Consider the following 26404-nt stretch of genomic DNA (forward strand, 5'->3'; position numbering starts at 1 on the left):
TGTTTTGTGCTTGATCATGTGTGTCTGGTATCTGTACTCTTTGTGTGATTAGTTAAGTCTGGGTGTAGAGACTGATAATGAGAAACTAGACTGTAGGAAGCAGCTGCAAACCTGAGAGCAGACATTTCAAAGCATTGAAAAAAAACTCCTGCACACATAGAACTTGGTGTTCCATCTCTGCACATCTCTGAGGCATAAAACACAACAACACTCACATCCCAGAAATAAAATAACATTAAATTCCTGGAGAACAGCATAAATCCATCTGGGAAATCCAGATGAGGGCAAGACTTCTGTATCAGAGGAATCACAGAGGATCACCTCAAGTTGTTTGCAATTCAGATCCAGCTTGTTACTGCCTGTATGAAACACCACCAAGGTGCCTACTGATGGCTTCTGAACATGCTTACAAACCAGAGCATTGAATTTTTTCTTTTCCTTAGAGATTTATGTGTTCACTGCACTGTGAGGCAAACATTGAATAAATAAGTAGGGAAGTCATGCTCCAGCCTTACTTATATTTTTGCTGGTGTGATAGATCAGAAAGCTAACTACTAACTCAAGCTACAAGACTGATTGCAGAAAGCTCAATTCTCAACTTGATTGTTAGCTGAGAAACTATCTCTGAAACTACAATAGCTTATCATGATCAGATTTCATTCACCTGGCTATATTGAAGGTCTTGCGATGAGATGCGGGATAGACTTATTATGTTATTACTTCTGTAACTCAAAACACAATGACACTGCAGCACCAAATATGCAAGAGAAGCAAACTGATGACAAGGGTGTCCAAATTTAGCAATGGCTCAGTGGTTGGGACTCTCGCCTCTGAGCCAGGAAACAGTAGATTTAAGACTGCACACCAGAGATTTGAGCACATGACGTAAACTGACGCTCCTAGTGCAATACTGAGAGGAGTACTGTATTGTCTTTTGAATGAGGTGTTAAATTAACACCCTTTATGCCCTCTCAGGAAGTTGTAAGCATTCCCAGGGCACTGTTTTGAAGGAAGGTAGGAGAATTCTCCCCTGCTTTCCCGGCCAATTAATCCTGCAGCAAACACCACTAAATCAGATCATCTGGCCATTATCTTATTGTGGGAGCATGCTGTGTGCAAATTGGTCACGACGTTTCCTACATCACAACAGTGGCTATGCTTCAAAAGCACTCCATTAGCTGTAAGGTGCTTTGGGATGTCCTGAAGTCATGGAAGGCGCCAAATGCAAGTTATTTCCCTCTTTAGCTCTGGGCTTGATTAACCACGGTCCTGCAGCCTCCAATGGGGCTGTTCCAAAAGAAGTATTCACAGAGAGTTGTATCAAGCTTGCCTGATTACCTTGCGACTGGCTTGGGAATGGTGTATATGTCCAAGGGAAACCTCAGCTGGAAGTTCCCTTGACGATACTCATAAGCTTTCCTTACCTAGCCCAGCGGGATCCGCTAGTCTCTGTTTAGACCTGGAGTCCTGATCAGATGCCCAGGGGGAAAAATGTAGCTTCTGGTATGTTGCTCAATGTCCAGCTGTACAGTAAAGGACAAAGGAAGGTATACCTTTCTTATACTCCTCTATATGTGTGCCCAGAACCTGGGGTGAACAGGAACTGATTACTCCCTGAATGGGCAGCTCTGTGAGTGGTCAAGGGCGATGTCACCCCTCTTGCACAGTGGTGCTATGAAGTGTTTCAAAATGCCCTTTGTGACTGTTAGAAGGTTGCCATAGAGGCTTGACATCCCATATGTTCCATAAGCATCACCAAGGTGTATCCTTCACACTATTTCAAGGTTCCTTGCTTCACAAACTTGAATGAAAACCAGCAGAAGTTACAAGATTCCCTTAATGAGATTCTTCCTGTTTTGATATTCACAGGTATGTGTATATGGAAATGTTTGTGCTAAGAACAGACCTTATATCTGACTTCTTATAATTACAGGCGTTGGGTTAATTTATTGTCTGCATCCTGTCTAAGGAACACAGGACCAGGACACTGAACATTCCGTACTGATTTAAAACAAAAACAGAATTACCTGGAAAAACTCAGCAGGTCTGGCAGCATCGGCGGAGAAGAAAAGAGTTGACGTTTCGAGTCCTCATGACCCTTCAACAGAACTGATTGAATGTTAGAAGAGGGGTGAAATATAACCTGGTTTAAGGGAGGGGTGAAGAGAAGTGGGGTGGGGTGGTGTGGTTGTAGGGACAAGCAAGCAGTGATAGGAGCAGATCATCAAAAGATGTCACAGACAATGGAACAAAGAAGTGTTGAAGTTGGTAATATTATCTAAATGAATGTGCTAATTAAGAATGGATGGCAGGGCACTCAAGGTACAGCTCTAGTGGGGGTGGGGTGGAAAGATTAGCCCGGCATACAAGATTTAAAAATAATGGAAATAGGTGGGAAAAGAAAAATTTATATAAATTATTGGAAAAAACAAAAGGAAGGGGGAAGAAATGGAAAGGGGGTGGGGTTGGAGGAGGGAGTTCAAGATCTAAAGTTGTTGAATTCAATATTCAGTCCGGAAGGCTGTAAAGTGCCTAGTCGGAAGATGAGGTGCTGTTCCTCCAGCTTGCGTTGGGCTTCACTGGAACAATGCAGCAAGCCAAGGACAGACATGTGGACAAGAGATCAGGGTGGACTGTTAAAATGGCAAGCAACAGAGAGGTTTGGGTCTTTCTTGCGGACAGACCGCAGGTGTTCTGCAAAGCAGTCGCCCAGTTTACATTTGGTCTCTCCAATGTAGAGGAGACCGCATTGGGAGCAACGAATACAGTAGACTAATTTGGGGGAAATGCAAGTGAAATGCTGCTTCACTTGAAAGGAGTGTTTGGGCCCTTGGACAGTGAGGAGAGAGGAAGTGAAGGGGCAGGTGTTGCATCTTTTGCGTGGGCATGGGGAGGTGCCATAGGTAGGGGTTGAGGAGTAGGGGGTGATGGAGGAGTGGACCAGGGTATCCCAGAGGGAACGATCTCTACGGAATGCCGCCGGGGAAGATGTGTTTGGTGGTGGCATCATGCTGGAGTTGGCAGAAATGGCAGAGGATGATCCTTTGAATGCGGAGGCTGGTGGGGTGATAAGTGAGGACAAGGGGGACCTTATCATGTTTCTGGGAGGGAGGAGAAGGTGTGAGGACGGATGCGTGGGAGATGGGCTGGACACGGTTGAGGGCCCTGTCAACGACCGTGGGTGGAAAACCTCGGTTAAGGAAGAAGGAGGACATGTCAGAAGAACTGTTTTTGAAGGTAGCATCATCAGAACAGATGCGACAGAGGCGAAGGAACTGAGATAATGGGATGGAGTCCTTACAGGAAGCGGGGTGTGAGGAGCTGTAGTCGAGGTAGCTGTGGGAGTCAGTAGGCTTGTAATGGATATTGGTGAACAGTCTATTGCCAGAAATTGAGACAGAGAGGTCAAGGAAGGGAAGGGAAGTGTCAGAGATGGACCATGTGAAAATGATGGAGGGCTGATTGTCTGTTAAGTTCTTTTTTGCACAGGTGAATTGATTATTATCATTTTCCATTCACTTAACTTTTGTATTCCCCCAAAGATCAAGCTAGTAAATTCAACAGTGGCCAAATCGACTTAATATATCATGCCTTATGTACATTCATTGGCCTGTAGCCACAGTATTTATATGGTTAGTCCAGTTCAGTTTCTGGTCAATGATTGTACTTAAAAGAAAGACAGCCTTGCATTTATGTTTTTTAATCGTTCACAGGATGTGGGCTTCACTGGTTAGACCAGCATTTATTGCTCATCCTTAATTGCCCTTGAGAAGACGATGGTAAGCCACCTTCTTGAACCGCTGCAGTCAGGCCAGAGGCTAGAATCCTGCAGCAAGTAACTCACCTCCTGACTCCCCAAAGCCTGTCCACACATGGCATAGGTCAGGAATGTGATGGAATACTCCACACTTGCTTGGATGACTGCAGCTCCCACAACACTCAAGAAGCTCAACACCATCCAGGACAAAGCAGCCTACTTGATTGACACCCTATCCACAAACATTCACTCCCTCGGCCACTGATGCACAGAGGCAGCAGTGTGTATCATCTAGATGCTGCACTCCAGGAACTCACATAGGGTCCTACAACAGCACCTTCCAAACCCACAACCACAACCCTCTAGAAGGACAAGGACAGCAGACACCACCTGGAAGTTCCTATCTAAGTCACTTACCATCCTGACTTGGAAATATAATATCGTTTCTTCACTGTTGCTGGGTCAAAATCCTGAAACTCTCTTCCTACCAGCACTGTGGGTGTACCTACCCCACATGGACTGCAGTCGTTCAAGAAGGTGGCTTACCATCATCTTCTCAAGGGCAATTAAGGATGAGCAATAAATGCTGGCCTAGCCAGTGAAGCCCACATCCTGTGAATGAATAAAAAACATAAATCCCCCAGGATGTTGATAGTGGGAGATTCAGCGATGGTAATGCCATTGAAAAGTGGTTGGCTCTTAAATGCTCTCTGAAAACACCTTAGTGTAAGGGTAATTAGGGATGGGCAATAAATGCTGGCTTAGTCAGTGATGCCCATGTCCCATGAATGAATTAAAAAAAGATGTCAATTTAAATATGGCGCCTGGACCCTCACCCCTGTGAGTTAATGGGTGGGGTGGGGGGGAGAGGGTTGGGTGGGGGCTGCATTGACTTCCCCTGCTGCACGCCCGTCCCTGCAACATGATTTGCTGCACTCTGCGCCCATGTGTAGCTAATTGGCTGGCTGTAACGCGATTGCGTGTGGCTACCTGTTCCGCCCTGAGGAGCAGTGTCACTGACTTCCTATCACGCTGCCGACAACCTCGGTGCTACCGGAAGATTCATGTAGCACCTTTCATGACCATTGGTCATCTCAAAGTGCTTTACAACCCAATGAAGCACCTTTGAAGTCAGTTTCTGTTTTAGGAGATGTGAAAAATAAGCGTTGGTTTTTCCCTGTGTTAGTGTTGAGAAATAATGGTGATGTATTTAAGAAGGGAATGGAAGCTGAGGAGTAGCCATTCATTGTGTAGGAGGATGTACAAGGGAGAGGCCAATGGCAGAGATAAAATTAGGCAGAATCTTCTGGGAGCCTCAGGTCTGATGGCACAACTATAAAGTCAATCATCGACCTTCAATCCAAGGTCCACTGGTACCGGGTACACTTATGAGCATCCTTGTGTTTGAACATGGTGTTCGTTATGGACAATTCATGACTAGCACAGAAGTCCAATGACAACTCATCACTCGGATTCAAATTGGGGAGGCCGTTCCTCCCAATCACTCCTCTCCAGGTATCCTCATCGTTCCCCACGAGAGCATTGAAGTCCCCAGTAAGACTACAGAGTCGGTAGGTGGCACCCAATTGAGCACTAATCCTATCGTCTCTAAGAAGGCCAAGTGCTCAGAGCTGCTGCTTAGCTCATAAACGCAAACAACAGTCAGAGTTTTCCTCTCTGAGGCCCGAAGCCTCATTGAGGTGACCGTCTCGTCCACTGGGACAAACTCCAACTGATTGGCACCCAGCCGGGGGCTTGTGAGTATCCCCACCCCTGCCCGGGACCCCTCACAGGAGCCGCTCTGGAGTAGGAGACAGACGACCCTCGATCGAGAAGTTTGGTTCCGGAGCCAATGCTATGTGCGGAGGTGAGACCAACTATATCTAGTCGGTGCCTCTCCAACTCCACCACCAGCTCCAGCCCCTTCCCCACCAGTGAGGTGACATTCCATGCCCCAAAAGCCAATTTCCATTGCCAAGGTCTGGTCCACCTTGACCTGTTCCACTGTCACTCGCTGCCATGCTGGTATCACACCCGACCCCCACCCTTCGCTTTGCAGGCGGTGGGCCTACAGGGCAACTCCACAAAGCCACTTTGGGCTGAGCCCGGCTGGCTTATGTGGGTGGCCCAGCCACCAGGCACTCGCCAGCAAACCCCATCCCCAGGGTGGGTCCCGGTATCCCTGTTCCAGGCGAAGTTCTCTGCGTTATTTATAGGACCATTGTGGGGGTCTTTGATGGGTCGCTCTTTGCCTGGAACCTCACCTTGGACCTATTAGTTGAGGGGGACCCTACCAGGAGTTCTAGCCTTTAGACAACATAGCTCCAAGGTTCATTGGATCATGCAAGCACCTCCCCACCACAACAAGGGTATGATCCTCGGAGGCCAAATGCTCTGGACACTCGGGTGAAGAGAGGGGCGGAGCTGCCAACTGATTACCACTTGTTGGTGAGTTCGATTTGGCACGCGGGACATGGGCCAGACAGTCATGGGAGGCCCAATCGTGCTGTGAGTGTTGCCTGGGAACATCTGGTGGACATTTCTGTGCAAAATGGTTTCAACTCCCACCTCTGGAAGAATTTCTCTTGTATCTTGGATGAGGTCAAGTATATTGCGTCCGAATGGGCCATTTGAAGACCTCAATTGTTGAGGCGGCCGTGAAAAGCTGTGGCTTGAAGGTGGTCGGTGCCTGTCATGGTGGCCATGGACACCAGTGGTGAGGGAGGTTGCAAATTGAAGAAGGAGGCCTTCCAGGCAACGCACACGGATAGGCCTCCTGATTCGGTTGAGAGGTACTGACAGGCTAGGTAGGCTCCAGCAGCAGTGGCCGCTGAAGCAAAAGCTTGGGCTTGGGAGGAGCCCTCAGCCAGCCTCAGAACATTTGGGAATCCTCCAGGAGGAGCTGGAATCTGTGGCTCAGGAAGGGGAAGTCTGGGTTGGCCCTGCTCAGCCTACTGCTCACCATGACCCTCACCAGGAGAAGCAGTGTGAAAATGGATGGGTGGGTGGATGGATCTTCCGGTAAGCACTGAGGTTGTCAGTGGTGGGATAGGAAGTGAGTGACACTTCTCCTTAGGCTGGACTGCTGGCCATGGGCAATCATGTGACAGCTAGCCAATAAGCTACGCACGGGCAAAGAGCACAGCGAATCATGCAGCAGGGTCGGGCAGGGAGTCAATGCTGCTCCGCCATTACCTCACAGGGTCAAAGGTCCAGGCGCCATCTTTAAAGGGGACCAGGACAGTCATTCACTCCTACCATGCCAGGTGCATCAGCCTGGCTGTCTGAGTGTGCACCTTGAGACTGCAGCAAAAACCTGATCTTTCCTCCTCTGGATAACCTTAACTTCTGCTACCACTTGCTATTGAGGAGTGGTGTCTCAGGGAAGACAATCAGTGGCCCCACCGTGCAGTAATGTCTCTCTGCAGGTTCTCCTCCAAACCATCTGGGAATGGCAGGAGGTCTTGTTTCCCAGATATGGCAGCAGGGTTACCTCCTGTCTGACCAATGTGGTCTGGACAGGGGTCGTAGCTCAAGTCATGGGGCCCACTCCAGAACTTGGATCTAGTGCCAGAAGTGGGCACGCTCCACAAGGGTAAATAGCGCTGTGCAGTCACAGCAGTTTATGTGTGTGAGTGCAGAGGGATGTCAGATTGAGACTGGGTTGGAGACTTCAGCATCAGATGGATCATGCAGATTATGTGTGGGAGCCATGAAATTTGTATCAGTTGCAGGACAGCATGGGTGTGGACCACTTAACTAGGGAAGGCACAAGACTTGCCATAGGCATGCGAGCTCATAAAGTGGTTATGCAAACATTGAGATGACACTTAATCATTCTGTCTGTTCTTCTGCAGGGGAAATCCCCTCATTATTGGCGGGATCTTAGCATGACAGAAGGAGGTGTCTCCGATATTCAAATCCTGACTTCCTTTGAGGAGGGTTCACAGAACTTGCTGGGGAGCACCAGGAATGAGCGTGTGCAGATGGGGAGACCGGAGTGTCACAATAATCCAGTGAGAATGCCTCCAGGCTGCCATTCACAAATGGACAGACAGGAGTAACACCTGAAACATTGTTGAGAAATGGGATTGTGCATATCCATCAGCTAATTCTTGTTGATCTGTACTGCTGGTTCTTGCAGCAAACGGAAGAGACAGCTGTCCCCCAGCTCCACCTCCACCTCGAGCACCACCTCGGAGGTTGAAGACTCAGAATCCTCATAAGATGCACCGTCATGGTGTTCACCTGCACCCTCCACCAGCACAGAGACATTCACCTCGGTGGGTGCACATCCTCGATTAGACTTGGAATCACACAGATACATGCCCACAGATGAGGAGCATCTGACAGTTAAGATCTGAGACACTCAGAGGAGTAATGAAGACCAGGACCCTGCTGAGCCCCATGGAGATGACGAGCTTCTGGACTCTGACGTGGTATGTCACGGTCTGCTGCCACCATATATGTAGAGGATCTCGATGTAGACCTCAAGGGATCTTTCTCTGTGCTATCTATTCTAAGTAAGATATTGAAACTGATGAGAGTTCTTGTCGAACACAAGCGTCTGAAGTTCATTCCTAGCAACAACTATATACAGCCCTGCACAGACCTTAATCTGGCCTGGGTCCTAACAGTTACATAGGCTGATTACTTGACTGTATGCCTGACTCATAAGGTATACATAGAGTCTTGCTGATACAGGGTCACAGGCGGTAGTGAGCATCCAACATGGAGGCTGTACCTTTATATTCCAGCCTCACACATGGTGATGTCATTATGCTGTTTCTTAAAGGTACATGTCATTGTCTGCATTGGCATGCATACAATATCACAATAGACATGGTTCTAAGATACATAATGGAGATGCAGAGATAGGCAGGGGAACATCAGGCAGAGATGCCCAAGGCCATGCAAAGACTTGAGCGAAAGATGGAGGAGCCCTGTTCATGTTCTGTCTGCTGTCATAGCTCCAGCATTTGAGCTTTTGGTTGCCTCCATGAAAAGGGTGGCGGATGCCTTGGAGACCCAGTTCCAGCAGAACACTCAGTGGCTGCCGTATATGTGCTCGTACCTGCACTCCATCGCTTTATCCATGGGTGCAGCACAGCAGTGGCTAGGCAAGAGGGGGATGAGGCACTTCAACCTCCCTCCAGATACCCCTTCTACTCAAGGAGTCAGGGACGTGCCTTCACACACCAACAGTGAGGAGGAGCACCAGCCAAACATCCTGGGGTTTTCATCCCAGGACATACCAAAGATGTCCTGCTGCCTCACCATCCTTCTGCCAGTGACCCCATTGCCTCCAGCAGGTCAGTCTGAGAGGGTTGGAGTGGGAGGGGCTGGGGAGGGTGCCTGCACCTGAACAGCAGACACTTAGCAGGCTGGAGATCACACACCAGCTGTACATTCAAAAAGTGAAAACCCTTTCTGTGTATGAATGCTGCTGGCTGATCCCAGGGAGCTCTCCGTGCCACACGTGGGCAGTCAATTGCCCCATTCACTTGTGGAGACCCTGCGATGGGAGCAAATCCCACAGCTCTGGCTGCCTGGCTCTTGGTTTCTGCTGTGAATCGAGCAAGTTTGTTTGCTCTTCTGAACAGAGCATTGGGAAGCTCCCTGATGCAGTCGTAAGTGGCATATCCCACACATGTCCCCTGTGGAGCCCTGGAAAGAGCCGCTGGCGAAGAAGTTCAATGCTGCGGTGATCTTCGACGCTGTCGGCTCTGGGCTGCCTCCCAACCTTTGCGGACGCAGGTCGCCCTGAAGGTGCAGGCATATGTGAGTGACAGCAGCCTGTGGCACCTTCAGCTGCCTCCGGCATTGCCTCCCTGACATTTGCAGGTCGCTACACAGTATATTCGGTTGCGCGCCAATTCTCGACACTGGCATTCGCCCCTGGTTGCCAGCATCCTGTTGCTGCCCTGGTCACTTCTCTGCCTGACCCCAGACCTCCCTCCACCATTTCCTCTGCAGCTGCACCGGAGCTAGCACAAGCGCTGGATTGACTTGCCCCCATCAAATTGCCTGCCTGAGCTGATCTGTGAACAAACGGCAGAGAACAATCTGGTCAGCGTACTCTTTTGAGGCCCTCCCTCATGTCCTGAGCACTTTTGCACAATGGGCAAACCCTGGTCTCCACCCACACCACTACCATCCTGGAGAATCACTGTCGAGAGCATACTTGTTGATGCTGCCATGTGCATGGACACTGGAAATGGAAGCCATGACTGGGCACCCTTCTTCAATCCCTGCTGAATTTCCCTCCATCACCCTTGAGCCTCAATCCAACTACCTTGCCTTGCTCTCAGATAAGTTCCACCCACCCTATTATCAGCTATGACCACCTATCAGGGAACTTCGAGGTTCCCCCAAGCACAATGATATCCCCCTTCCCCAAAACCCTCAACCTGCCATCAATTATCTTCAGCACCTCCTCTATTATCCTTGAGCTTCCCACATTTATCCTTGAGTCTCAGGACTTCAGGAACGACCTTCCTAGCATGAATCTTGCTCTCTTCACAAGCTTTCCAGATCATTTCTGACATTGAAGTTCCTTGCGTGATGCAGTGTCTTTCCACTGTCCCCCACGAGGATCGTAGGCTGGTGAATTCCCTCAGAGCCGGCTTTCAGCACATCCTCTCCTCCTGTTTCCCATCTTGCTGGAGTGTCGGTTGAATGAGACCCATGGGTCAGGCAGCAATGTTACTGTGTTCAGTGGGTGACCATAGAGATGAGAACATACCTGACCGTGGTTCCCATCCACTTAACATGTGATTATCAGGGTGTTCCTTCAGTCAGCCAATTGTGCTTACCAATAACTCCATCCGCTCAAAATGACCCTCCTCCCACTTTGCAAAATCACATCTTTGGAGCTACAGTGTTTTGAGAACCAGCTGTAAATATGGTGCGCATCACGATTCACACTTGCTCTTCCAACTTCTACTCTCCCCGCGCAACCCAATATAACCTTCCTCTACCCTGTTACCTTAAATCTACACCCTGCCCTTCACCCTATAACCATCATCCTTCACATGCCTTCTATCCCCTCTAAGTCTACACCCGTTACCATCCCCAGGCCCACCCTGACCCTGACCCCTCACATTATCTACAGTATGATTCTGTGAACCCCCCATGGGACCATCCAATAACCAAACATGACCCCGGAACTCCGCCCCTGCTGCTTTCCACTCCCTCCCTCCCTACCTCAGACAGCCTCCCTCCCTCCCTACCTCAGACAGCCTCCCTCCCTCCCTGCCTCCAGCAGCCTCCCTCTTTCCCTCCTTTGAACAGCCCTGTCCTGTACCCCTTAGCAGCCACCCTCCCTCCCTGCCTGGGAGAGCTCTCTCTCATTGCTTTTTGCCTGCCACCTTCCCATTTCAATCATGGCCTGTCATGGAACAAAGCTTCCCAGAGAGGACAAAGAGCGGCTACTCACTCCAACTCCAGCAAGTACACCACCTCGCCTGCTGCAGTTGTGAACCTGAAGGCACACATTTCTCGTTTGTGGAGAACTTCATCTGAAAGGTGCACTAAATTCTGGTGGGTTTGCCTTTTAATGAGTGTGCATGACATACAGATTATTTTGACCAACATGGCAGGTGTGTGCAGTTTATCCAGCCCCACTGCTCCGCAGTTTATCATTAGTTTAAAAGTTTAATTCATTCACCAAAATGACCAGTTATTTACCTTCATTTCTGTTACCCAGAATAAAAGAGACTTTAACTATTTTTCTTTCAATAAACTCAGAGTGATTGATTTATTATAAAACAAAACTTATTTAACAAGTTGCAAGAACTGGTTAACACTCAATTGTAATCTGGAAGTATAACTATCTATCCCTCTTAAAATTCCCCAGCGCACACACAGACACACACAGGCAAACAAAAGACACACAAGAAGTCTCTGCAGAGATGGGTGGTTGGGAAAAACTTTATATGGAAAAGATAAAGTTCATGGGGTTTCGACACTGTCGAACTGGTGCGCCCTCGTGTGAAGACTGTCCGCTGGTCACCGCAGTTGCCGAGATGTTCTTTCCAAAGGAGCCACAGCGTGGATGTAAATAAGGCCGGAGCAATCTTTCTTGTCCCAGCCTTTCAGGTCCAAATACACACAAGTTTTACGCAGATGTTCTCTGGCTGTGGGTTCATAAATACGCACAGAATTTCAGGAAAGGCAGGGAAAGAGCCAGTTGGGGTAACCTTCCTTTTTAGCTTTCTTCTCAAAAGGCTGAGTTCACAAACAACAGGTTCTAAAACTTAAAGCTTGTCTCTGCCATGTGATTTCCAGCCTTTGCCTTTACCAGTTTTCCCCCATCAATTAAAGTGATTGCAGTTCAGAACAAGCAGCTCTTCCCCCTGAAGTACTATGCTGGTCAGGTGATTTCTTAGAAAATACATGCTTGTTGACAGTTCCAAAGTGAACTTATGACCCTTTTTTTCTAAAAAAAACCCCAGATCAGCATCCAAATGTTCAGATAATGCAATGTCTTTCCATATTTTAAAAGAAAAATATAGTTTTGAAAGGTGCGTATCTAATATGATGCATGCAAAATGGCTCCTTGACAAAGCTCGGGCTGGTTTCAAACTTCCAAGAACCTAAACCCTTAGTTTCATCCGGCCGTCAGGAAGCTGATTTTTGGTCTCTCGGACAATTGATTTGCCCTGCCCGCCAAGCTTCCCACTTCCAGGAGCAGCACGAGGTCTGCCCATTGCGTGTAGAGTCGATCAGGCAGAGGAAGGAGGACTCTCAATGCTATATGAGCACTTATGTAAGGAACAGGGGCCTAGTGGTCTGATCTGTTAAAACTTGTCTGTTAAAATGATATGTTTTATGATGAAGTGGAGGATGAAGTTGAGGAGCTGAGACATAGGAGTTGGAAGAGTGAGTATATTTATCCTCAGATTACACAGGATGCCATCCTGATACTTATGCTGTGTTCCCACATAAGGACCTTTCGGGGTATGCAGGGTCATCGAGAGGTCATAAATATCCTTTAAGAATGGCACATCTCATACATCCTCCCCAGCCCCTCCACAACTCCCAGAGGTCAGAGGGTCAGGCATAGTCACTACCCAGAAAGAAGAGTGAACACAGCCCTCAGCCTCCTTTGCATAGAGACTGATAAAATCATTTGAAGAGTAGGGTTATGGTAGCATAGTGGTAATACTAAGGCCACTCAAATATGCTGGGAGATGGGTTCAAATCCCACCATGGTAACTAATGGGATTTACATTCAATTAATTAATCAAAAAAAGCCTCAGATTGAATGTTCCTCTCAGTGACTTTGAAATGATATTAATGTTTGTTGTTGAAAAAGCCTATCTTGCTCACTAATGTTTTTCAGGGAAGGAAATGTACACACCAGATCCATTCTGGCCTAGACTCCAGATTCACAGAAATGTGGTTGCTTCTTAATTGCCGGCAAAAGGCAATGCAGAATGGTATGCTGGCATTGCCAATGATGCCCATGTCTCACGAAAGAATAGATTTTTTAAAATGATGATCATTCTTTGGGGTCCAAGCTCTTTTGAAAAATTCAATTAAGTTTCACAACTGCAGCTTCCTAGTTACTAGTCATGAATAAGTCTTATTGCTATTACACTAGCCAGTGGGCTATTTAGTCCTTGGGGGCACTATAGCTAAGTTTTGCCTTGTCTTCACCCAACAACCACACTCAAGCATTTTTCAGCAGAGGTCCCTGTTCAACCATTAAGAGCAGGAGCTAAGGCTGACTTTAGCTTTCTGCCTCTTCCTCACTGAGGGTCTCTGCATCCCATCGTACTGAGGCCAGCTTTCTGAGCACAATGTTAAGAATTGAACCAGGTATCTTCTGGTCCAAAGAACTTCATGGTGTATTCTTCAGCCTGGTTAAGCTACTGGGGAAGCTGCTCACTAGGTTTTGGGGGATATAGCATTTTGACAACTTCACCCTGGGGACTCACACTGGGGCCAAAATTCACTGCCTTGCCAAGTGGTAATCACTTCAAAATCAGGTCAGGTGCCTAACCATCTTGGTTAACACCAGCAATGCTCCATTTTGAAGGGGACACACCTCCAGGTGTCCAATTTATGCCTGTTTCATAAATAGGGACCTGATTGCTATTCTAGGTCAGAAGTATTGCAACATTCACACTCTATTACGTCTGCTTAACACTTGTTTAGCACTACATCTAATCAGGTTACAGAGTAGGCATGTTGCTCCTAGGCATGATTCCAACCCCTCTCTTGAGAGTCCAATACATGACTGACTGATGTCATTGGTACACTATCATCCATGTGATGCATTAATATTTCCCATCTGTTAACCCTTTACACCAATCCACGGATGATGGAAGAGAAGAGATCAAAGGTTAATTTTTCATTTTTTTTGGTGTGAGGCCCTGAGGGAACAGGACTGCTCTTCAGGGCCAACTTCCACAGAATGCTGTGGCTGGCACAGAGCGGCAGGCTTTGGGATCGTTCAGGGACCAAGGGAGAGGGCACACAGGTTCACAGATGTGGCAGTGGTGCTCCTGGTGGAGGTGACTCAGAAGAGGAGGGATATTCAGTACCCACAGGGTGGAAGGATGCCAACCTTGCCATCCTGCCTCTCTGTCCTAAGCAGCCATTGCTGCTCTGCATTCTCCTCTGGTTTCTTGTCAAGTCCAATGGGGACCCATCAAGATGCCCACAACCAAGTACTCCCTTACACTTAGTGATTCCTACAAGGTGTCCAATAAGATGAACCAGCAGAGCACTCGCTCTTTTTAGGTGAAGTCCTCAGAAAATTTTAAGAATAAATGTTGCCCAACTGTTCATACGTTCTTGACAAAGTATCCCAGAAAGCTTCCTCCAGTGTTTCAGGGGCCTTTGTCACAGCTCCAGTGGCAATGAACCATGAAATGATAAGTATCCCTTTAAATTCCCTTTAAGTAGCACTCAATATTGACATCAACACAATATTTACTCCCAAGCAGCTAGTTGCTGTTCGGACAGAGCGTTAGTGGAAGTACTAGCCACCAAATGCCATGCAACCTTTTTAATGAATGTTAGCAGCCACTTTAATTGGCAATCAGCTGCTTAACAGGCCTCCAGGCAGCCGTTCCTCCCATTGGCTTCAACTCCTTTACAAAGATGGCGTCTTGTAAGAAACTCCAGCAAAAATGGCATTTCAACTGAAGAGCGCACTTTTGTTTCCTCTTTACCTAATTAGCACCTAAAGTATTCTGTGAAAATTATCCCCAGAAACTTTTGCTCGGTAAGGGATATGGAGCAAAGACAGAACAGCGGCTTTGAGGTGCCAATCACCCATGGCATAAATGAGCGGCAGAGCCGCCTTGAGGGGGCTAATTGGCCTCCCTCTGTTCCTATTGTGCCTATTCCTTTACAGCCAGTGTGATGCACCCCATATTTACAGCAATAGCATTTTCAGACGTGGATCTTGAAAGGAAGTGATATTACGCTGGTTTGCAAATCATTCTGCAGAGCGTTTTTAACTGCTTTTGTTTGGATTCCGCTTGCCCGCTCGTTAGAAATCAAAGGCCTCGTTCAGTTGTTGGCAGAAATTGCTTCTCGCGCTGATGTGATCTGAACAGACAGATTGCATCAACTAATAATTCAATATGAAACAGGAAGCAAGGCAAAAAAAAAGAAAAAGCAATCTATAATCCACATAAGAGCTACACTTCAGTGCAGCTCAAAAGCTCTCTTATAGCCCAGAGAATAAAACAATGTTCATATTGTATAATGAATAAGTCGAGAAAAAATAACACACTGAATTCCCAGCACTCCAAACCCATCGAGGGGTGACTTGAATTCTGTGGCTCAGATGCCCTCTCCAGCAGTTAAATAAACACTGAGTCGGGGACTGCAGATTTTTTTCATCAAGTCATCAGGCGCAATCATTCCACAATATAAAACTGACCTTTTTGGAACAAAACTGCTGACTTCAGAACAGCTCATCATAACCCAACATTATTGTACAGTAAACATTTTACTAGATGACCTTTGAATCCTCATTCATTCCCCCAGCAGTATTGTGATTTCTCACTTTGATTTAATCCTTTTTCTCTCTCCTCACAGAACTGCAGTATATTATAGTCAGACGGGCAATTTCATTTTTAAAAAAAAATATATCAATTTAAAGAGAAAAGAAGCCTTTATTCCTCATAATTGCCATGGCTTCCCTGGTCAGTCATTGGGAGCAGGTCTCAAGCCACTGGATTGTGAAGCTCATGAAAAGCAAAGAGATGGATGCCATATTTCATCGTCTGTTGAGCCTCGGCCATCAAAATGGCAGAATGTTCAACATGTGCTTGACCTGCAACCTGGCTGGCGATTGGGTGGATTTAAAATGCCCCAGAGGAGTGGATGTTTGTGACCTGGGTGTATGGTGCATCTCGTAGTTTCATACCAGGTGATGGGGCATCAATGTTCCCAAAAAATGAGGTTAACTCCATCACCAGTTAATACAAACCCAGGATGACAATCAATTCCTTTCTTCAGAAAGGTGACCAATCGGAATCGCTAACCCTGCCTTTCAGAGATGATGCCTGATGAGCGTTTCCCCTTTCATTTCAGATTTTCAGCATATTGCACATTATAGAATCTACAGCATAAAAACTGGCCATTCGGCCCAACCCACCTATTCAAGTCTTTCTGTTCTTTTCTATGTATGCTTATCATTTTTATCTCGGTCCACACAAACCTCCTCTCAGCGCACTTCATCTAACCCTATCTGCAGTTTCGTTAGGCACCTTGAGGAAGATTGGCCAGAATTTTCCAGCCCATCCCGCCCTGCACTGCAGTGGGCACCCCCACAGCGGGGCCAAAGAGCCATTGAAACTCCCTTCACATCGGCAGGACCGGAAGATTCAGCCGGTGTGAGGGGTTGGAGAATTCCAGCCATTGTCTCTCTCTGCGCTATGAGTAGAGGCAGCATGAATCCATTCTTCATGCCTGGACCTGTCATATTGACAGCCTTAACCATTTATAGGGAACTTTTGAGCTATCCATCCACAAACTTATTTGTCAGCCTGCCTTTCTGCCTGTCAAAAGCACTCTTACATCAGAAGGTTGTGGGTCCAAGTCCCACTCTAGAGCTTTAATGCCTTGCCTGACATTTTAGTGCAGTATTGAAGGGTTGCTGTACTGTCAGGGGGTGGTGTTTTGGCTCTCTCAGGTGTATCTAAAAGATCCCAATGGCGCTGTTCAAAGAAGAAGAGCAGGGGAGTTGTTCCCCGGCGACCAGGCCTAAACTTATTTCTCAATCAGCATCCCAAAAAATACAGGTTATCTGGCCATTATCATATTGTTGCGTGTGGGAGCTTGCTGTGCACAAATTGCCATTCCTACATTACAACAGTGATTGTACTTCCTAAGTAATCATTAGCTGTAAAGTGCTTTGGAATGTCCTGAGGTTGTGGAAGGTGCTACAGAAATGCAAGCCTTTCTGCCCTTTTCTCTGTATACTTATCATCTTTACCTCGGAATCTCTCTAGAATCTATTTATCTATATATCTGTCTATCTATGGACTGGCTGAATGACTGCTCTCCTTGGGCATTACAGCATTTCATAGACTTGTTTCAAAAACAGATGGAAAGGGGAATAAGATGGTGACAATAAAAAGATTAAAGAAAACTCCAATCCCTCTGGAACACTATATCCCTTGTATACTGTGCCATTTATTAGAGTCTGAAAAAAATAGTTAAACACAGGAGAAATAGGACTAGTAGATTTCAACAATGTACAGTGCAGAAACAAGCCATTCTGCCCAGCCACACGTAGCAATTGTGCTTTGTATTTCTAATCTTTGTTCATGGTGGATTGTGGAATTAAAGTGATACAGTGCTACACTCCCACTGAAAAGGCTGAAGTGGTCAAATAATATAAGACTGGACCCCCATTTGAAACATTGGAGGTAGAATTAGTTCCTGGCTGTTTGATTGAGATGTATTATAACAGTGACTCAACTTCAAAGTACTTCATTAACTATAAAGAACTTTGGGATGTCCTGAGGTAATGATAGGCACTACTTAAATGTAGCTTTCATGGTGTAGGGGATAACATATTAGCCTGGATAGAAAAATGGCTGGCTGGCAGAAAACAGAGAGTATGTACAAATGGGTCTTTGTCTGATTGGCAGGATGTGATGAGTGGAATCCCACAGCAGTCTGTGCTGGGGTCTCAACCTTTTACAATTTATATCAATGACTTGGTAGCTAAATTTACAGGTAGGAAAGTATATTGTGAAGAAGACATAAGGAGTTTGCAGATGGAGATAGATAAGTTGAGTGAATGGGCAAAAATCTGGCAGATGGAGCATCAGGTGGGAAAATATGAAGTTGTTCACTTTGGTAGGAAGAATAAAAAAAGAGTATTAATTAAATGGAGAACAATTGCAGAATTCAAGGTGCAGAGAGAACTAAGTGTTCTCGTGCATGAGTCACAATAAGTTAATATTCAGGTACAGCATGTAATCAAGAAGGCTAATGGAATGTTAAGCTCTATTATGAGAGGAATTGAACATAAAAGTAAGGATGTTATGCTTCAGTTAAACAGGACATTGGTGAGATCGCATCTTGAATAGTGTGCAGTTTTGGTCTCCTTATTTAAGGAAGGGTGTAAATGCATCAGAGGCAGTTCAGAGGTTTACGAGATTGATACCTGGAATAAGCGGGTTGTCTTATGAGGAAAGGTTGGACAGACTGAGTTTGTTTCCATTGGAGTTTAGAAGAGTGAGGGTGATTTGATTGAAGTATCTTAGATCCTGAACAGCTTCGATAAGGTGGAAGTGGAAAGGATGTTTCCTCTTGCTGGTGACTCCAGAGCTAGGGGGCACTGTTTTAAAATTGGGGAGTGCTCTTTTGCCCCTTATAAAGGCTAGTGCACCACATCATGAATGAATAAAAAACATAGAAAGAGCCATTGAGCTCAACTAGTCTATGAGGAGAGTTTTATTCTCTCAGAGGGTTGTGCAACTTTGGAACTCTCTGTTTCAGAAGATGGTAGAGGTGGGGTCATTCAACATTTTTAAGGCAGAAGTAGATAGATTCTCATTAGGCAAGGGAATCAAAAGTTATTGGGGTAGATGGGAATGTGGAACCTGAAACACAAACAGATCAGCCATGATCTTAGTGAATGGTAGAGCAGGCTCGAGGGGTTGAATGGCTTACTGTTGCTTCTATTTGCTATGTGTGTATATGTTCGTATTTCAGACACAGAAAATAAGTATGGAAATGGAATTGCCCATTTAGGTGATTGTTTACCATATAGACTGCAGTGATACAAGAAGTCCCATGTGACCAGCTTCTCAAGAGCAACAAAGGCTGGGCAATAAATGCCATGCACAAAAGCGATGCACAAAAAAATGAATTTTTGAAGAAAGAACATTGGAACAGAATTAGGCCATTCAGTTTCCTAGCCAAAGTCTCTCCCTCATCTATTTAATCCCTTAACAGAGAAGATTCATTGCCTGGAAACCTGAGCAGAGAACACTGAGTAAAATTCCTCCTTAATCTTGAATGAGAGTAGCAATGATCTTTCTTGAGCCCACCGATGACATTCTTCTGACCAGGGCAAGACTTGAGGTGACTGAATTGCTAAGGGTGCAAATCAACTTCCTGGTGGGAACCCAGGTTTGCAGGCAAAATGCAGGTGAGAGATAAGATAGCAGAAATGTAACTTGGCTTTTCTGAGCCACAGTCTGATTGGGGCCACAACTTGTTGAGAGGATTGAATGATGAGATCACCCCCAGCCTCTGTCCACATTAATTATAGACCTTCGCAGATATCTGACCATTTTCTATGTTGGTGTTCACCAGATCAAGGGAAGGTTAGCAGGATATTTACTTTATAATTTTGAACATTCATAAGAAATTCCTGGCTCCCTTACTTAAGCAAAAGTGTTCAAAACGAACAAGTAAGTGGTGTCATTAAGATAGGGGAGTCAGGGGATTGCATATAAAGACATCAACAAGCTCATTACTAACAACACACAGTGTGAATTCAGCTCATTAAGATTATGGTCATGCACTCTCGGGTACAAAACAACTAACCAGACAAGTCCTATTCCCTCTACTCTGGCCTGACAATGTGTCCGAGAATAGCATCTATTCTCACACCTGTTAGAATCTTTCCAATCTTACATCAGCCATCCTTGTTGAGGCTCGCTAAGCCTGTGGCAATTACTTTTCCACTGGTCCTTTTAAGGAGAGAAAGACATGTATTTATATCACACATCTCACGACTTCAAGAGAGGCCAAATTTTTTTACAACCAAGGAAATACTTCCGATGTGTAGTTACTGTTGTAATGTAGGAAACACAGCAGCCACAAACAGCAGGAGACCCCTTATTTTTAAACTGTGTCCGCTAATCCTGATTTCTCCCATGAGGGGAAACATCCCTCAGCATTCACTCTGTAATGTCCCTTCAGGATCTTAAATGTTTATATGTTTATTATTGTACATTTATTGCCCATCCCTGATACTCCTGTACCCTCTGACTCCCTTATCAATCAATAATCTGTTGAATGACCCCACCTCTATCGTCTTCTGAAACAGAGTTCCAAAGTTGCACAACCCTCTGAGAGAATAAAACTCTCCTCATAGACTAGTTGAGCTCAATGGCTCTTTCTACGTTTTTTATTCATTCATGATGTGGTGCACTAGCCTTTATAAGGGCTAAAAGAGCACTCCCCAATTTTAAAACAGTGCCCCCTAGCTCTGGAGTCACCAGCAAGAGGAAACATCCTTTCCACTTCCACCTTATCGAAGCTGTTCAGGATCTTATATCCTTCAATCAAATGAGATAATCTGCTTTTTAATGGTGTTAGTTGAAGGGTAAATATTGGTCAGGGAACTAGGGAGAACTCCCCTGGTCCTCTTCAAAGTAGAGCCATGGGATCTTTTGCAGCCACCTGAGAGAGAGGATGGGCTCTTGTTTAAGGTCTCATTCAAAAGGCACACCTCCAACTGTGCAACATCCCCTTAGAGTCCTGTGTGTGTACGGACGTAATGACAAGTTATTAACTACTAGACATGACAGCAATGATAAGCTGATTAGATTTCCTGTCCCTTGTTCCAATAAAGTTTTTCATATTGGTTCATGTAGAGTGAAGAAGAGGTGAAGTTCTGCTTCCGAAACTAATAAAATGCTGTAAGCTCCTCCAGGGGATGAAATTTTCCTTATTCTGGGAGAAGGGTGGAGCAAGATTCCTTCCTGCAGGAATGATGGATTGCAATTCCCACTGAGTGTAACCTGGACTGGCTCACTCAAATACTCAAACAACCTTTCAGCCAATATCAGGGCAGGTCCTGGGGCATTAGTAAATGGGAGATGGGACTTGGCAGACATTCTGTCAATACCTGAGACAGGCAGCATTGATGCACTTAAAGAGAGCTTTGATGCATAACTGAGGGCGCAAGGAGTCGGGGGGGCGGTGGGGGGGAGGGTGGTGGCGGGGGTGTTTAGGAGAGGTGATGGGGGTCCCCTATGAGAATAGCTTATTGAAGTGAGAGGAGCCGAGGGCGAAGTGTAAACACTGGCATAGACTAGTTGAGCTCAATGGCTCTTTCTATGTTTTTTATTCATTCATGATGTGATGCACCAGCCTTTATACGAACGTACAAATTAGGAGCAGGAGTTGGCCATTTGGCTCCTCTCACCTGCTCTGCTATTCAATAAGATCATGGCTCTTCTGATTGTGGCCTCAATGCCACTTTTCTGCATACCTCCGAAACCCTTTGACTCCCTTGTTAATCAGGAATCTACCCACCTCTGCCTTAAAATTGTTCAATGACCCTGTCACTACTGATCTCTGAGGAAGACTTACAGTACTCCAAGAGAAAAAAATTCTCCTCATTTCCACCTTAAATGGGAGACCCCTTACTTTTAAACTGTGTCCGCTAATCCTGGTTTCTCCCACGAGGGGAAACATCCCCTCAGCATTCACTCTGTAATGTCCCTTCAGGATCTTAAATGTTTATATGTTTATTATTGTACATTTATTGCCCATCCCTGATACTCCCATACCCTCTGACTCCTTTATCAATCAATAATCTGTTGAAATCAGCCTTAAAAATATTCAATGACCCAGCCTCCACTGCTCTCTAGGGAAGAGAAACCCACAGACTAACGACTCTCTGAGAGAAAACAATTCTCATCTCCATCTTAAATGGGAGATCCCTATTTTTAAACTGTGTCCCCTAGTTCTTGCCTCTCCCACAAGGAGAAACATCCTCTCAGCATCCACCCTGTCAAGTCCCCTCAGTATCTTACATGTGTCAATAAGATTGCCTCTCTTTCTTCTAAACACCAATGGTTGCAGGCCCAAACTGTCCAACCTTTTCTCATAAGATAACCCCTTTCATCCCGGGTTCAATCGAGTGAACCTGCTTTGAACTGCTTCTAATGCAATTATGTCCTTTCTTAAATAAGGAGACCGAAATTGCAACAGTACTCCAGGTGTGATCGCACCAGTATACAATTGTAATTCCCTTCGATTGTCGTTGGAGTTGCACTCACCCAGGTAATTGAGGAGTATTCTATCACACACCTGACTTGAGTCTTGTAGGTGGTGGACAGGCTTTGGGCAGTCAGGAGTTGAGTTACTCGCTGCAGAATTCACATCCTCTAACCTGTTCTTGTGGCCCCAATATTTTTAATGGCTGGTCCAGCTGGGCAATGGTAACCCCCAGGATGTTGATGGTGGGGGATGGTACTGCTGTTGGGCATCGAGGAAGGCTAGATTCTTTCTTGTTAGGTAAGTTCATTGCCTAGTATTTATGTGACACGAGTGTTACTTGCTAATTGTCAGCACAATCCTGAATGTTATTCTGTAGATACTCTCCTGACAGCCTCAATAAATGTGAAAACATCTAAAACACCACTGCCTGTATCTTAAATTACACCATCCCATTCACCTACCACCACTGCCCTTTGCTTGCTGTCCTACATTGTCTCCCAGTCAGCAACACATCATATTTAAAATTCTCACCCATGTTTCCATCCATGCCTTTACCCCTCACTAACTATGTAGCTTTCTCCAGTCCTACAAGCCTCCATGAACTCTTCCTTCAACTTTGACCTTTGGCTTCTTGCCAATCCCCCACATTTTTTTGTTTTTTGGGATGTGGACCTCACTGGCCAGACAATGTTTGTTATCTAATTGGCCTTGAACTGAGTGGATTGTTAGACCATTTCAGAGGGCAGTTGAGAATCAACATGTGGAGTCTCATGAAGGCAGCTCTCCTTCTCTAAAGGAGCATTAGATGGGTTTTTAATTAAACAGTGATAGCTGTCATGGTCACCATTAATGAGAAAGGCTTTCAAATTCCAGGTTTAATTAATTAAATGCAGATCCCACCCGCTGCCCTGGTGGGATTTGAACCCATACGCCCCAAGCATTAGCTGGGTCTCTGGATTACTGGTCCAATGGCATTACCACCACACCACTAACTCCCCTCACTGACTCATGCCAGCTGTGCCTTCAGCTATCTAGACCCTAAACTCTCGAACTCCCGAATCTCTCTGCCTCCCCCTCCTCCCTCAAGGCACTCCTTAAAACCTTTAACCAATCTTTGGTTGGTGTCAAGCTGTGTTTAATAATCCTCTTGTGAGGCATCTTTGGATGCTTTACTATGATAAAGGTGCTATCAAAATGCAAATTGCTGCAGATTCTACACTATTTTATGAAGGGGGATGAGTGTCTACATACTCAAGAATTTCCATCTTTTGCAATGACCTGCACGGGGTTTCTGCATGAGGTGGAATCTGCTCCAGTTTTATCAGCATCACAGACTAACATCTGTATTCCGTCAACATTTATGAATGTGGTGAACAATGTGACAATGGCCAGATATTCTGTTTTTGTGATGTTGATTGAAGGATAGATAGTGGCCAGGAAACTGAGGATAACTCCCCTGCTCATCTTCAAAATAATGCCACAGGATCTTTTACATCCACCTGAGACGGCAGACAGGACCTCGGTTTAATATCTGAGCTAAAAGATAATGCCACCTGCAGTGTGGTTCTCTGTCAGTACTGCACTGGAGTGTCAGCTTTGATTTTATGTGCTCAAGCTCAGGAGTAGGACTTGAACCCAGAGCCTTGCAATACAGAGGTGAGAGTGCTTCCAACCAAGACACAGCTGGTCTGCTTTGCCACTCTAGGGCACTTCCACCCAGAGGGCAGCACTGTCCACAGAAGATGGCAGCTGAGTTTAAAGCTGTGTGTATTATTCACAAAAATAAGAAGACCTTTGTTTCATATTTAAGGGGATGGTCAAGGTAAGACTATCCAATGATAGCATTTAGAATGTATGCATATCACACAGTGCTGCTTGGCGATCTGTAGCTCATTTGTTGCCAACCCAAGCAAAGTTCCCACTGGTGTTAGTCGTGGCTCCTTTGGTAGCAATCTCACCACTGAGACAGTAAAATGTGAATTCAAGCTGTAGGCTAGGGGCTTGAGCACACATTGTAGGCTGGCACTCCAGCGTGGTGCTGTTTGAGGTGCTGCCTTTCAGGTGAAATATTAAACCATGCCCCTTTTTGCCCTCTCAGGTGGGTGTTAAAGATCCCAAAGGAGAGCAATGCAGTTCCCCTCAGATACCTGCTCAATATTTATCCCTCAATGAACACCACTAAAACAGATGATTTAGTTGTTTTGTTGCTTTGCTGTTTGTGGGATCATGCTGTGCGTACATTGGCTGCCGCCTCTCATACATTACAAGAATGACTCCAGTTCAAAGGCACGTCATTGACTGTAAAGCACTTTCGGACGTTTGGGATCATGGAAGATACTGTAGGCGGAGATGAAAGTAATCATGTTAATGGCAGGGACTAATCATGCTGACGCTATGGTGAATGCTCCAGCGACATGGGCTCAAATATCACCACATCAGCTGGTGGATTTAAATGTAATGCGTTAATAAATCTGGAATTAAATGCTAGTCTTAGTAATGGTAACTATGAAACTGTTGTTGACTGTAGTTTAAAAAAAACCCAGCCATCCTTACTCAGTCTGGCCAACCCAGAACAACGTGATTGGTTTTTAAATGGCCTAGTGAGCGACTCAGTTGGACTAAAATACTACAGAACAATCAAAAACAAATGAAACTGGACAAACCACCAGGCACTGGAACCAAGCCACGGACCGCCCTGACTTGGCATTATATCACTGTTCCTTCACCATTGAAATCCTGGAACCCCCTCCCTAACAGCATCGTGGATGTACCTACATTACGTAGACTCACCACCTCCTTCTCAAGGGCAATTAGGGATGAGTAATAATTACTGGCCTAGCCAGTAATGCCCACGTCCCATGAAAGGATAACTAAAAAAACAGGAGAGATGTGAGTCTGGCTGCTGATTTGCTGTCACTTGTTTTACACTATTGTACAAAGTCAACGTTATCCCCTAAGCTAATTTGAACCATCTTTCTGAGCATGGGTATAGTGTTGGCTGAGTGACAGCAAATAGGATGTAGGCTGTTTTTCGGACTGCAGGAAGAGCTCCCTTGGGGTTGATAGTAAGACCACTGCTTTTCTTGATGTATATTCATGACCTGAAATTGGCTGCACAGGGCACAATTTCAAAATCTGCATTTGACACAAAACTTGAAAGTACTGTGAACTGCGAGGAGGATAGTAATCAACTTCCAGAGGGCGTAGACAGGCTGGTGGTATGGGTGGACAGTTTCAATTAAATGCAAAGAAAGGCGAAGTGATACATTTTGGCAGGAAGAAAGGGGAGAGGCAATATATATTAAAGGGTACAATTCCAAAAGGGGTGCAGGAGCAGAGAGATCTGTATGTATATGTGCACAATCATTGAAGGTGGAAGGGCGGTTGAGGAAGTGGTTAAAATGGCATAGAATGCTGGTCATTATAAATAGAAGCATAGAGCTCAAAAACAAGGAAATAATGATGAGCCCGGATAAACATCAGTTCAGCCTCAGTTGGAGTATTGTGTCCAATTCTGGACAATGCAATTTAGGAAGAATGTGAAGTCTTTAGAGAGGGTGCAGAAGAGATTTACAAGAGTTATCCCCGAGATGAGGGTCTTCAGTTATGTAGATAGATTGGAGAAGTTCGAACTGCTCTCTTTGGAGAAGAGAAGGTTGAGAGAAGATTTGATAGAGGTGTTCAAAATCATGAGGGGTCTAGACGGAGTGGATAGAGAAATTTTCCCTGTTGGCATAAGGGTCAAGTATCAGAGGATACCAATTTAAGATGTTTGGTAAAAGAACCAACAGCAACATGAGGAACAATAGTTTTACTTAATGAGTGCTCAGGATCTAGAATGCACTGGCTGTAAGGGTGGTAGAGGCAGATTCAATCATGGCTTCCAAAGGGGTATTGGATACAAACCTGAAGATGAACTAATTGCAGGGCTACAGGGAAAAGTTTGGAGAGTAGAACTAGCTGAATTGCCCTTGCAAAGAGCAGGCATGAACATGATGGGCAGAATGGCCTTCTTCTGCGCTGTAACTAATCTATGATTCTATGACATCCACTTGCCTCCTTTATTCCTTGGGAAATCAGAAGGACTGCAGATTTTGGAAAATCAACTGACATATACTTACTAGCTCTAAGTATAACTCATAAACAAAATCAATTAATTATGCATCTCCTTGGCAATGTTGGGCTATTGAACATCCACAG

Source organism: Carcharodon carcharias, chromosome 18 (assembly GCF_017639515.1).
Source record: "Carcharodon carcharias isolate sCarCar2 chromosome 18, sCarCar2.pri, whole genome shotgun sequence".
Classification (NCBI taxonomy): domain Eukaryota; kingdom Metazoa; phylum Chordata; class Chondrichthyes; order Lamniformes; family Lamnidae; genus Carcharodon; species Carcharodon carcharias.